This window comes from Sinohyriopsis cumingii, chromosome 12 (assembly GCF_028554795.1).
Source record: "Sinohyriopsis cumingii isolate HCF-2022 chromosome 12, ASM2855479v2, whole genome shotgun sequence".
Taxonomy (NCBI): Eukaryota; Metazoa; Mollusca; class Bivalvia; order Unionida; family Unionidae; genus Sinohyriopsis; species Sinohyriopsis cumingii.
This window is the reverse complement of record NC_142972.1, coordinates 94,889,619-94,903,010: the sequence shown is the minus strand read 5'-3', so window position 1 is coordinate 94,903,010 and position 13,392 is coordinate 94,889,619.

Here is a 13,392-nt window from a genome sequence, read left to right as displayed (position 1 = left end):
TGGGACGCAACCCACGGCAAACATGTGGTCACTACTTAGTTGCCTCTTACGATACGTAGTGAGGACACGTCGGTCCAGTTCTACAACCCCGGACCCTCAGGGGGTGAAACCACGATGATCAGGCATCAAAACATACCTACAATGTAAAACATATCATATTGCCTTTATTGAAACGAAGAAAATATATTTTTCCATTAAGTTTTACGACATCGACGTCAATCGCACGCAATGCATGTATCGTCTATTTTGAATTCCGATCGTGTATTCACCTCGAATACAATTTTTAAATGATGCCAGTTGACACAAGGGCTAGACAGAAATCACTCAGTGCGAAAATCCTTAATTAGACAACTATATGGAAAATGCATTGCATGTATAATTAATGTCCTTTTTGAAACGAAATCGTCTTAAGCTACACACATATGGAGACCATATACTGTATAAATATTTAGAACTGTCGAATATTCCGATGACAGTCAGTTGATTGCGCAATGTACATACTTTAGTCATGAACACATTTGATAATTGCTGATTTAAATAGCATTGATTTATTACAGTTACTTATGAATGGCCATGTAAACATTTTAAAATATAAATGCAATCAAAATCCAAACAGATAAATCCTGAATACATTCAACATCTGATAGATGAGACGATAGAGTAATATTGCGGATAAAACAAAAGCGTTGTAAGTCGGCATTCGGTACCATGTAACAATAAATGTACAATTCAATTTAACATTAAGCCACCATGTTAAAAATGTATTTCTGTGCGCAAAAGGGGAATTCATTGTGGACGATATGGAGTAGAATCAGAATTGAACGGTGTGGGTCACTCCAAGTTCTAAATTTACATCTTACCCAGCCAAGAGACTACATCGTAAAAGTAAAACTATGTCTAAATTCGACAAATCGACCGTTTTATTTCCTTCAATATTATTTAGAATGCATGTTTATCCCGTATAAACATGTAAATAAATTCACTTTAGGCATTGAATTTGATATTGCTACCGTATTGTTAAATTCATTGAACAAACTGTCTGTAAAGTCATTCAAACGATGAAGTTCTGAAGTGTTATATCATTTTTAAGCTGTCAAAAATTTTCAGTTTATGTTTTGTTATAATTGTGTGCAGTGAATACATTTTGAATGCAAATGCTCTGACGGAGTACATAGTTGTGTGATTGTCAATGCGGGTGTTTGAATGATTGTGTAATCATTTTTGTGTGGGTTTTATGCGTTTGGTTTGTGGGATAACTTTATTATGGCTGCGTGAGTGCTATCGGTAGTGTTAAAGGGATTACATAATGATTGGTTCAAAAGTAAATTTTTATTTAGAATGTCTCAGACTTTAGTCGCAATGGGACGAGCTAGTGAGCACCTCAGCAATTGAAATGAGTAGAAATTAACGACTAAAGCGAGTCGCCATATCGGATGTCAGATACTGCCATTATATCAACCACAGCACTTATTGCCAGTACACCTCTAGGCAATGCTCTAGCTAGTAGTTGGAGTTTACCAGCTAGTGGATAAAGGACAATGTACCTATTAAAGTGGGATGAGTCTATTGATATAGTAAAGGAGAACAACGGTTTCTAGTTATGGATAATGAGAGGATCAGGAAAAAGCATAAATGGAGGGAGAGGAGGAAGGAAGCCATTATATTGCTTGCCGTCAATCTGTGCCAACACCTGCTGAATCAAGTCTATACTGGACTCACTCACTTCTTCCAAATCGCTCAATTGATGCAGAGCACCATACCCAGTTTGACAAAACCGCGGAAGAAACTTACTTTAGATGCTGAAACTCAACTGTAGTCAGCGTACCTATTATACCGATTATACTAGTAAGGAATAAATTGTTTCAGCTGATCAAGAACAAAAGCACGAAACAAATCAAGAAAGAGAAGAGGAAACAGCGGACTTTGAGGAAGAAGCACCATATAAGGAAGAGGATGGAGACTCAGACCAAATAGATTCGTAGTTATACGACTACATGATGCTGTAGAAAATTCCAAGAAGACATGTAACTTCAGTAAGTGTTGCAAATTATCTAGCTTGAAGATCCATGTAGGCCTGTAAACCTAGTTCACATCATATCAATGACACATTGGGGTCAAAATCCTCTCAAACTTTTATCGGGGGGGCATTTGGACAACGCCAGTCTCCACCCTAGTGGAGGCTGCTAAAAGTTGACAACACTTTATGGGTTTGAGGCATTCTACGAACAGCAGTAAGAAGATAACAATACACTTGAAGGTTTACAGTGTGATTGGGACAAAGCTCAGAAGAAAACTTCATGTATTACATAAATGTCTTAATTGGATCAGTTCAAACGTATAAGATATAAACAAATTTATCTGCAATATCATTTTCTGGAATTTGAAGACAATCATTGAAATAAAATAATATTTCAACACTTATAAGTTCCAAACTACTACGGTAATGGAGTTTGTCGTCTCTGAAAAACAAATGCCTTTTAGGAGATCACATCATCCATGTTATTACGATAACCATGTCTATCAGAGAAGTGACTGCCATACATTGGATATTATGATCTAATGGTTAACTTCTCTCGATGTTATATATACTGTTTGAAGAACAATGCATCGTATAATTCATCAAATATAAGCAAAACATAATGTTTACGTTCCATCTTGTTCATGTTATATACTTTCATAAACCTTAATTTTGCATCGTCATTATTCAGGATATCCATACTATGGACTTATTATTTGCAATAATACTAATTAAAAATAATTTAAATTTGAGGAATTTATGTATTTTTACTTAAGTCGTGATCCTTTAGTTGCATTCTGCTTTCTCACGACACACATTATCGGAAAATTAATGAATTCGTGAAACATCCAGTATCAAGATTATATGAATTCGTAATTCCAGGATTGCCTTAACATTACGGCTCAGCAGCACTATTAGGCTATTTAGTGCTGTACAAATGGCTATATGTAGGATTATTTATAAGAGATAAAAGGTTTCTTATCAACTAGCAATGAAAAATTCAAGCAGTTAAAAGCAAAACGATAAGATGATAAGGGTAACATCTAATGGTTTCCGATGAACGTGGATTGTAAATGGCGTGAGACAATGAAGATTTAGATGAAAAGATATTGAGTATGACGGACGGTATAAACCTTAGATATAAATACTAAAGGTGATAGCATAAAAATTATATTTTAAAATATATGATCACTTCTTTCAAGAGACTTTTATTGTATCAAACCGTTCCTTCTTGTCATGCATAATGTAGTACTGATCCAGCATATGTTGGAGGTAGAAACACGCTATGATAAGGTGCTTAACAGTGATTGGTTCATTGCAAGAACACACTCTTTTGGGTCTTCGTCTTTTAGGATGCGGGAGAGGATTATATAAGTATGACCAAATCTAATTCTTGCAATGACTATTTCCTTCCTACGGATTATTCTGTAAGAAGGAGTCCATTCTCCTCGTCTTGGCTTGGCGGCATGAAGTTTGTTATTCACTGCATCATTCCATGATGCCTGCCACTTCTGAGGTAAGGACTCTCTGATACTAGGTTTAAAATAAGTACACTGTATTTTACGATCAGATGATTCTAGGGATAGGAGCTTATTATATAATTAAAATGAAGTTATATTCAATTAAAGATCGTGTAGGTTATTATATAATAATGTAACGGGCACCCTTTCCAGCTTGAAGTGGCTGATGATGGGATCGAGAACCCTATGTAAACAAACCTTGTTACTACGAGTACTGCGGATATAATTTTGAAAACATTCAGAGGTAATTTTCAGGGCCAAGACCTTGCATTAAATATTGTGTGGGTGTAGAGCTCATTCTGAGCTTTGTGTTCGATGCGGTGGTAGACAATACAGAGCGGCAAACTGTACTTAATAAAGAAACGGTCGTGAGGTTGTGGCCACAGATATTAATGATTGCATAGGTTATCTCAGCAAACAAAAAGAGTTACTGGCAAGCTTCTCTTTGTTCGATGAGTGATTAGTAATATTTTAGTTATAAATAATTAATAACTTGAAGAAAATATGTAACAATGGAACAAGTCTAAACTGATGATTTATTCTGAAGACATCCCATTCGCTGTGGTGTGATTTGTTATTGCAGCTGAAAAAGACCCATCGGTTTAATTTGTAAAACCGGCTACATAGCATGTATTGCTAAGGGAAAAAAGGATCTCTATCATATATTTGTTTATAAATCTTTTAACGGCTTCATTAATAACATCATTGTTATGGATCATATTAATGGTGATGATATTGGAAATGGGTTAGAAAATCTTCAGGCTATATTAATCAGAGCGAGAATATCAGAAGAGGTACCGATAGCAAATACAAAAAGGAAAATATGCGAAATGTTTGCCTGATAAATTTCCAAACCACTGAAAGAAAAGAATTTCCCTCACTAACCTCTGTTGGAAAATATTTTGATGTTATCCAACTTCAGTACAGAGTGTAGCTGATGGTACAACTCATTCAGCTGCATCAAAGCAGTATAGTCCAAAAATAAGATTCCGTACATAGATACAGTGCAACCGGCCGCAGAGTTATACTACACGGCTAAAAATAGAAATGAAAGTTATGACACATTCAGCTTAGCCTTGGTACGTAAATACCTTGGCAGGGCGTGTGACCAGTGTAAAAGCTTCCTTTTCCTAGCTGGCCCCTTGCCATTAAGTCCTATTAAGGTATTTGTCAGTCAATCGGGGGTCTAGGAGACTCCTGGATCCGGAATCACTGATATATATCAACACTAGATGACGCTCAGTAGCACTCTGCATTAGCTCAAGTCTTGTGATATCTATCTGTTAAAAAGTAGTAATTGTGCCAGTGCGGTCTCAAGAAACCTACATTAGATGCCTTTATTGATGGAGGAAAGCTGATGTTGAATTCCTGCTGCGATGATGTGTCTCATATTATTGAAGTCGTCGGCGGCGGTGTTAGCGACAGTGTGATCCAGTCGATTAGTTATTTTGGAAGTCATTATTATATTTATACTGATTCTAAATGTGGCGTCGTCAATGACTTGCGAACGGAATGATAAATATTACTGATTGCAATACATTTATCATATAATATTTCACAGTTGTTTATCCTGATGCTATCAGTGATGGTGTAGTGGCATGTGCATTTGTTGTCGTCGATATCATTTGTGCGTGTTCGCGTAATTTCAGACTCTCACACGTTAATTTACTTTTCGAGAGAATATTAAGAACACCAGTAACGCCAACTGCAACTGCGGTGGCTATCATATGTGGACGATAACATAACGATTAATCGTTTTGCTTCAGCAACCTCTGCAGAGCTGAACAGTGATAGCCTTAACACGATGATCACCACAGAGGCTTGCTTGATTGTGTTATTTTGTGTGGACTTTGTTGCAGATCTAGACCCCACCGTGTATTCAGCGTTGATGATGGGAGGCCATATGATTTACAGCACTTCAAGCCTTCTAAAACGGTGAGCAGCGTAAGGGCTCGCGCCCGATATATCTCCGTCTGCTCAGTCAATCGCTGTAATTAACTTTTTACCGTTGACCGAATCACTGATATTTTGTATAGATTCCAGCGAACATTATGTCGACGACTGTTCGACTTCCATAGAAATCATCATTGATTTTATTGTGTGGATGAAGTTTTTTCCGAAGATTTGTAAAACTGTTTACATAAACAACATATTCAGCTCGCCATGTGTTCAATATTTTATCGATTGTGACGTCTTTATATTCCTCATTGCAGCGTCGTCGTCAAACGCTTGTTCTAGCTTAAGAACAGTGCTATTTACTTTCTGAGTTCATCAGATATTGTATCGCCGCTTTTAGTCATATGTTTATTGATCTCGTTTCTGATCGCCTATATTGATACACCTGCATCTCTGATTCTTCTGCTATCAGTAAATAACATTATGTTATCGATGGTCGCATGTAAAACTCCATTGATGATATTTACCCACTTAATATTGCTCGTCTTTAACCATCAATAATGATCCTGAAAAAAACAACAACTTAATCTCTGTCAACCACAGCCAAGTTCATAAGATCACTGAACTCAACGTTAGTCGCATAGGCTGACAAATGAATGTCACCTGGACCCTGTTTACCTTTGATCTTAACAGCATCTGCTATCCTTTAAATATCTGCCATTATAGATTCTTCACCTGTCTAAAATGACAGACGGTAATGCCGTTAGACTGATATATAGTAGTGTATTTGTGTGTCGCTTTATGCGGCGGTGCTGATGACCTTGCTATAGCGCTAAGTAATCAAGAGCCTATGTACCATATGTAGGTGCACCTGTTAATGTCAACGTTGGTAATATTGACAAAAAATCGGGGAGCTAGTTCCAGGGCAGCTACATATTCTAAAACGACTATTGATAGCTCTACTTCGTACGAATCAAAATATACAAACTACGTGGATCTATAGCATATACAATCCAGTGAGACCCTGGATCGGAACTTCTATCGAGATTACTAATTTCAGCTCGGTTTGGTTGTTTTGGTAACTGATCGCGCATAAAAGCTCTCTAAAGTTTATGATGTTTAATCGAAAAGCAGCATCACGTAATTTTGACATTAAAATCTTGTTTAGCGAAACATTCCTGATGTTCGCAGACTCAGTGTCTGCTAAAGTACCTTAAGGGGATCATATCTAGTAGTCGTAATCCCCGTACCCCGTTTCTTTTCTTTCGATACCTTGGAGGCCGGCCCTAAACTCTGCCTCGTCGGAGTCTTCGGTGCCATCCAGACAGAAGTTCCAATGGCACCACATGTCACCAAGTGCGGCTGTCCTTGCATTACCTGGAAATACAGCGGAAGTCAATGCTGTTATAGATGCATGAAGTGAAAAAATAATGTCAGTCTTTATTGTATCGAAGATGACACTCGAGAAAATAATTAATATCAGTATTTGATTTCCTGATGTCATTAAAGGTTTTCGTTTGACGTTCGGCGAACGATAATTTATTTGGGCCTGGCAACTTTGATAATTTCCGAAATATTGTTGTTCCACAATTCTTTGCTGACGCTGATTACATCTTTTTACATCTGATGAGCTGCCAAGGTAATATTGACCTGCTGATATGAATATTATACCACACCATAAATAGTTGAAAAACACGTTTGGATGAGGTTCAACACCAATTGCTTATCGACGACCGTCATTCGTCCATCAACACCTTTCAGCTGTATTGTTTTGCCTGATAATATCACAGCCATAGCTCCTAAACGAGCAGGAAATGATATGTCAACGACAGATTTTCTAAACAAATTCAGATGTTCCAGTGAGAACATGTGTTAGATTGGATATAATGTTGTGAAATCCCGCTGAGATGTCTGCAAACCGGAATTAACATTCACGTTACGTAACATAAATCACAGGATTAGATAGTAAATACGCTAAATGAAAATATTTAAGGAAAAAAAGATAAATAGAATAAACACAAATGAGGAATAAAAAAGAAAGCAATATGGAAGCATACAATGCTGCCTAAGAGGCCAGACCTGCTAGCTAAATGATAAAATAAAAGAAACTTTCAGACAGGTGGAATTTAACCCCCATACACTCAGCCACTTTCAAGTGTCGTAGATCATCATCCAGTGTCTCACCAACTGCTCGCTGATGATACCCGAATATACAAATCTAGCCACCCAACTGAAGTTGACGGGAACATTTCTGATTTGAAATCATGGGTGACATGCAACAAGCTACAGATGACTGGTGTTAAAACTGAAGCCATTCTGATTACAACACAAAGACGTTCTCATTTTTCATCCTTTACCTCAAGCAATAAATATCAGCAACATGAACATTAAATTCACACAGTCCGTCCGAAACCTAGGTGCTATTCTCGACGGTACTCTCATTGCACCAACACATCCAGAACATATGCAAGGCTGCTTATCTTGAGATGAGACGCATTAACTCCATTCACAATTATCTTTCAGGTGATGCCACTACAACATTTGTGTGTTCCTTAGCACTTTAGAGACTGTATTATTGTAACTCAATGAAGTCTGGTTTGTCTCAATATCTACTCCAGAATTTTCAAAACGTTCAAAACACAGCTGCTCGTATCATCCTTAAAAGTACCACGATCAGAACACACCTACCCCTGCTCTGTACCTGAAACTGGCTATCCATTCGATCCAGAATCAAATATAGAATTTGTTCTATGTGCTACGTTTAACTGATGGGTTCCAATGTATCATACCTATCCGACCTCACCCATGTGTACAAACCAGCAATATACTGAAGATCATCTTCTGAAAATCGTATTCTCATGATTCCCAATATGAAACATGAAGTCATATGGACAGCGTTCTTTTGCATACCAGGGCTCAGCAACGTGGAGCGAATTGACCACTGACCTTAGACACAAAGACACAGTGATCTCATTCAAGAGCGCTCTTAGACTCAGCAATTTCGACTGCAAAAACAGTCCTAATAATGCCTGCTTACCTTAACGTTTTTAAGCATGTTTTCTATTTTCTAATATCATTTTTTTCTCTTGTAATCATATCATTATATTCGTTGGTCTGCTATTGTAAATCGCGCAGATGTTTAATGATTAGGTGCTCTACAGATTCCTCATTATTGTTATTATTATTATTGTTATTATTATTATTATTATCATTATTATTATTATTATTATTATTATTATTATTATAAGACAGAAATTAACATCTATAACACACACAAAATATAGTACAAAAACGCAGAAAAGCACATCTATAAAACGTACAAGGTATAGCATACATAAACAAACTAATAGTCCCAATAAACAATCCCGCCTACCCTGAAATAAACGACACAAAAATGAATATAGCACTCACAAGACATTTACCAAATAGGACTTCATTCCGACCGAAGAAAACCATCTTCCGACGAAAACTGGTTGCACTGGGAGGAACCAAATGAACATGCAAGTCGACAATGACCAGATGTATTTGTCTCTCTCTCACTTAGTTCGCTGCATTGAAGTTATCGCATTTATTTGTTTTTATTGGTCTTCACCAACATACTGGTGTATCTCCTAGGTGTACATAATTGAGAATAAAATATCCCCTTGGCCTCAGAACTGGGGGTCAAATTAAGTTCGCAAGATTCATTTTGGTATCATAACTGGTGGTTAGATTAAATATTAGGAGGTTGATTGAGTGCATTTTACGCAGCTTTAGCACTGTCAGACTTATTAGCACAATACAAAAGGCTAAAAGTAGGGTCAATTAAAATTAATAAAAGGTTTCTTATCGACCAGCGATTAAAAATAAAAATAAAAATAAAAGCAAAATGATAAGAAAGTAAAGGTAATATATAAAACTTCCCAATCAAGATGAATGTAAATGGTATATGTTTATGGAGATATCAATAAAAAGGAATTGAATATAACGGTAGGTAAATACATTACATACAAATACTCAAGGTGAAAGCATACAAATTATAATTTAGCATAAACGTTCACTTCTTTCAGAAATCCTGTAATATAAGATAATTTATTGGATCATAAATTTCCATCATGTCATGCACAATGTTATACTGATAGCGCGTAGGTTGCAGGTTGAAACATTCTATCATAAATGTGTCCGGGTAACCAATATTATAATATATTGTGGGAGATAGTCAACTCAGTATAATTGATGAAAATATTGGTTAACAATGGGTTCTCCTGTTTTCAATCGTGTAGTGACTGAAGTACTGATAGCGAGTCGAAAATAATGCCATTTAAAATACGTTTGCTTTCGATATATTGCATAGCACTGTCCGTTGTTTTGATTTGGGCTGAAAAAATAAATGTACCATTTGGTAACCGAACTTGTGTTGTTCGTTTTCCACTAACGAATATTGCTTCCTTTTCATTATCCTTTCATCTTTCAATATGCATGTTTGTGAAGTTTTTAAATGCAGTGAGGTATTCATGACAAGAGTTGTGAAAGATGGAAAGGTTTTCCTCCGATTTGGTTCCATCGTGTAGCATAAAAATTACTTCAGGTTGCCTAAGTAGCCAGGGATGTGATTCGGAGAAAGATGTTTTCTGAATTGTAGAGAGATCAATGTTTATACTGTCAAGGATATATAATATTCTAATGCCAAAGGAAGGTATGATGTTTGGATTATTTTCGTGTAAGGTTTTGTATTTGGGTGGAAAAACAGTCAAAACACAGGGTTCAGAGGGTTTGATATTAATTTTAGAGCAAACTGTATATAAAGTATTTATCCACGATGTTTTAAAAATGGCTTGTTTGCTTCAACCAGAGGGCTTTCAAATGTGGATGTCTTAAATGATTCTAGAGCGAGTCTTTATCACTGATGATGAATTGGGTCAATCATCGTTAGGTGTAACGTTCTAGCTGAACCATAAACAAAACAGCTTTTGTCCAGTTTGGAGCGAATAAACGTTCTATATAAATTGAGGCTTACCTTTCTATCAGCACCCTAGTCAGTGTGCGCTACTACTTTAAGTAAATCTAGAGATTTCAAGGATGTAGCTTTCCTGCTGGTTAGGTGTGGAATAAAGGCAGTGTTCTGTCGAAGATAATACCTAAAAACTCCCAGTATGAGTTTAAGTCACCATGATTTCGTCGTAGCTCACATAAATGCATGCACACCGTTGGCATTGGCTCATTTTCGAATCTTGTTTATAAGGTGTTGTAGTTGTCTTTGGAATGTATGCATGTGCTTAGATCGATAACATATGAACAAATCATTAACGTATAGGTAACTATACCCAGGAGGAGGTAAATGCTTGGTAACACAAGTAATGTTGATGTTGAAAAGCGTTGCAGATAACCTGGGATACATCCATCTCTTGCTCGTATATATCTGAAAGGGTAGAACCCACTAGTACCTCGAATTCCATGTTTGAGAGAAAGTTTGAAAGAGGACAGAAGGTCTTTTAGACCCAGATTGCGCAGGTCATTTTGTACCATGTACTTCCATTTCATGTCATAGGCCTTGTCTAAACCAAATAAAACCGCTACTAAATGTTCTGTCGCGAATAAATGTGTCCAGTGTAACTAGAAGGTTATTGGTGCTGCGGCCATATCGAAAGCTACTCTGAAAAGGAGATAATACATTAATAGTCTCCAGGTGCCATGTAAGCTGCGAATTGATCATCCATACAATTACTTTGCATACAAAACTTGTCAGTGCAATGGGGCGATAGTTGGTAAGATGTATGCTATATTACCTGGTATGGGAACCGGTATTACTGTTGCTTCTTTTCAAGCTTAGGTCAATTACCAGTAATCCAGAAATCACTGAATAGATTTAAAAACGTTAATAATGATGATTCCGGAAGGTGTTGCAGAAACTGCTAATGTATTTCTTCTCGCTCAATGAATGTGTCATCGGCTTTGTTTAAAGCCCCAATAAGCTCCGATAGTGAGCACAGCTGGTTGTACATTTCCGATTTGAAGTATGTGAATTTTAAACGTGACTTTCCTTTTTGATTTTTATTCTTCGGAATAATTAGATGATGATGAAACTTTTGAGGAACTGTCAGCAAGAATATTTACTGTGTCACTTGTTGAATAAAATTGTTATTGTTCAATTTCATTTGTCTGAAATAATTGTGTTTTTTCTACATTTATTTTGAGGATAGTGTCATAAACTCTCGTAATGGAGGAAAGAGACTTTAAAGAAAAAAGGCATATATTCCATAATGCTCGTTTGATTTTGTATTCATGCGGCGTGCTTTGGCCAGGATAATGCAGTACTTACTTAAATTTTACGGCTTGGGGGTATAGTATGAGGTTATCTTTTCTGGAGGAAGTATGGGGTTACATTTTTAGTTGTAGGTTTGTCGACATCCAAGGAACATGGAGCAATTTCTTTTGCATCGATGTCCTCAAAATCCCAAAACCTATTGTGCAGCTTAATGGGGTTCTTAGACACCTTTTGCTGCCTGTTTGATTGTTTGTAGTTTCTTTTTATGTTTTAAAGATTTAAGTAATGGGGAGGTTGTTGAAAGTTGCATGAGTGGAGATTGCGTTTGTTTGTGCCTTGTAGTGTGGAATATTAGCAGTTGATGTTGTATCGGGTAGATCTGTTTGAGTTTGTCCATCCGTGGTTGTCTTTGGACTGCTTTTTACAACAGTTGTGAAGGATGGGCCACGTAGATGGGTTCGAGATTCGACAATCTTGCTGGCCTATAGGAAGGAATGTTCGAGGAATATTTTACCCTTAACCTCTTCATCTCTAGTTTCCACGTCTGGCAGTCTTTGGAATTGGTATTGTGACCGTTGCAACAATTTGTACAGTATTTGTTCGCACCGCAAGTTGCTTCTCGATGGCAGGTTTCAACGCATCGACCATATACAAGGTTTCTGGTGCATGTCTTCGTGGCGATCGTTGTTCTGACACTTGAATAAAAGAATAGGATTTGGAATATACTCTTCGCCTTCAATCTGCATAAAAGTCTAATTTTACTACCTTAAGTAGTGTCAGTGTGATTAAGTCAAGTATGATGGTGTTGGTGTACTGCTATAGTGCACCGTGTATGATATAAATTCAACGAATTGCTGTAATGCCTTGATTCCTCATTTACTCGATGATTGTATCATCGCTGACCACAGCAATGTTACGGCAGCGAATGATACATTTGGCTGAATAAAGTGTTGAATGAATGAAAGTAGTAACTGGAATAGCCTAGAAAGTCATGCTTCGTCATCATGGTCAATTAAAGGTTTCGATCGTTGTAGTTCGTTTTTGTTTTTGCTTTCCATTACGTCTTGTTTTATATGCATCACCCATGTTCACCCACCCACCGCGGAGACCAACATGGGGACACTTTTCAAATGCTAGGGATACATATGTGGCATACTCAGCAAGCGAAGATACCTCTCGATTGACCCGTTAAGCCACCGCCTACTCGGAAGTCCTCTGAGAGTAGGAGAAAGGAAAAATAAATTGGTAGACAGTAAAAGCAACGGTGGAGAGATACAAGGAGACAAATAGAGAAATTAAGGATGCAAATTAAGACCTCCTAGGACTTGTCCTGACCAGCCGTGAACGGGACCTCCCGACCACCCGTCGAGAAGAAGTTGAGGCCAAAGTAGTGTATTACATTGGAAAGCCTCTGCTCAACTACCAAGATCTTTTCCACCCCCGACACGGAACGCAACCCACGTCCAAAAGGTTGCATCTGCCAATTGGACCAATTGGACCAATTCTACAACCCCGGACTCGCAAGCTGTACATGGCAAATATCCTCCTCCATTCATTATTGTGCTAGAGATCAAACGTGTGGGTAAAATGTAAGAGACGTTCTTGCATGCGAAAGGGTAAAATTTATGCATATGTAACGCACGGTTAGACTTTTGTTGTACCATTTGTACCACACTATTGAACATTTAATCAACAATGTATTATTCTCAAGATTT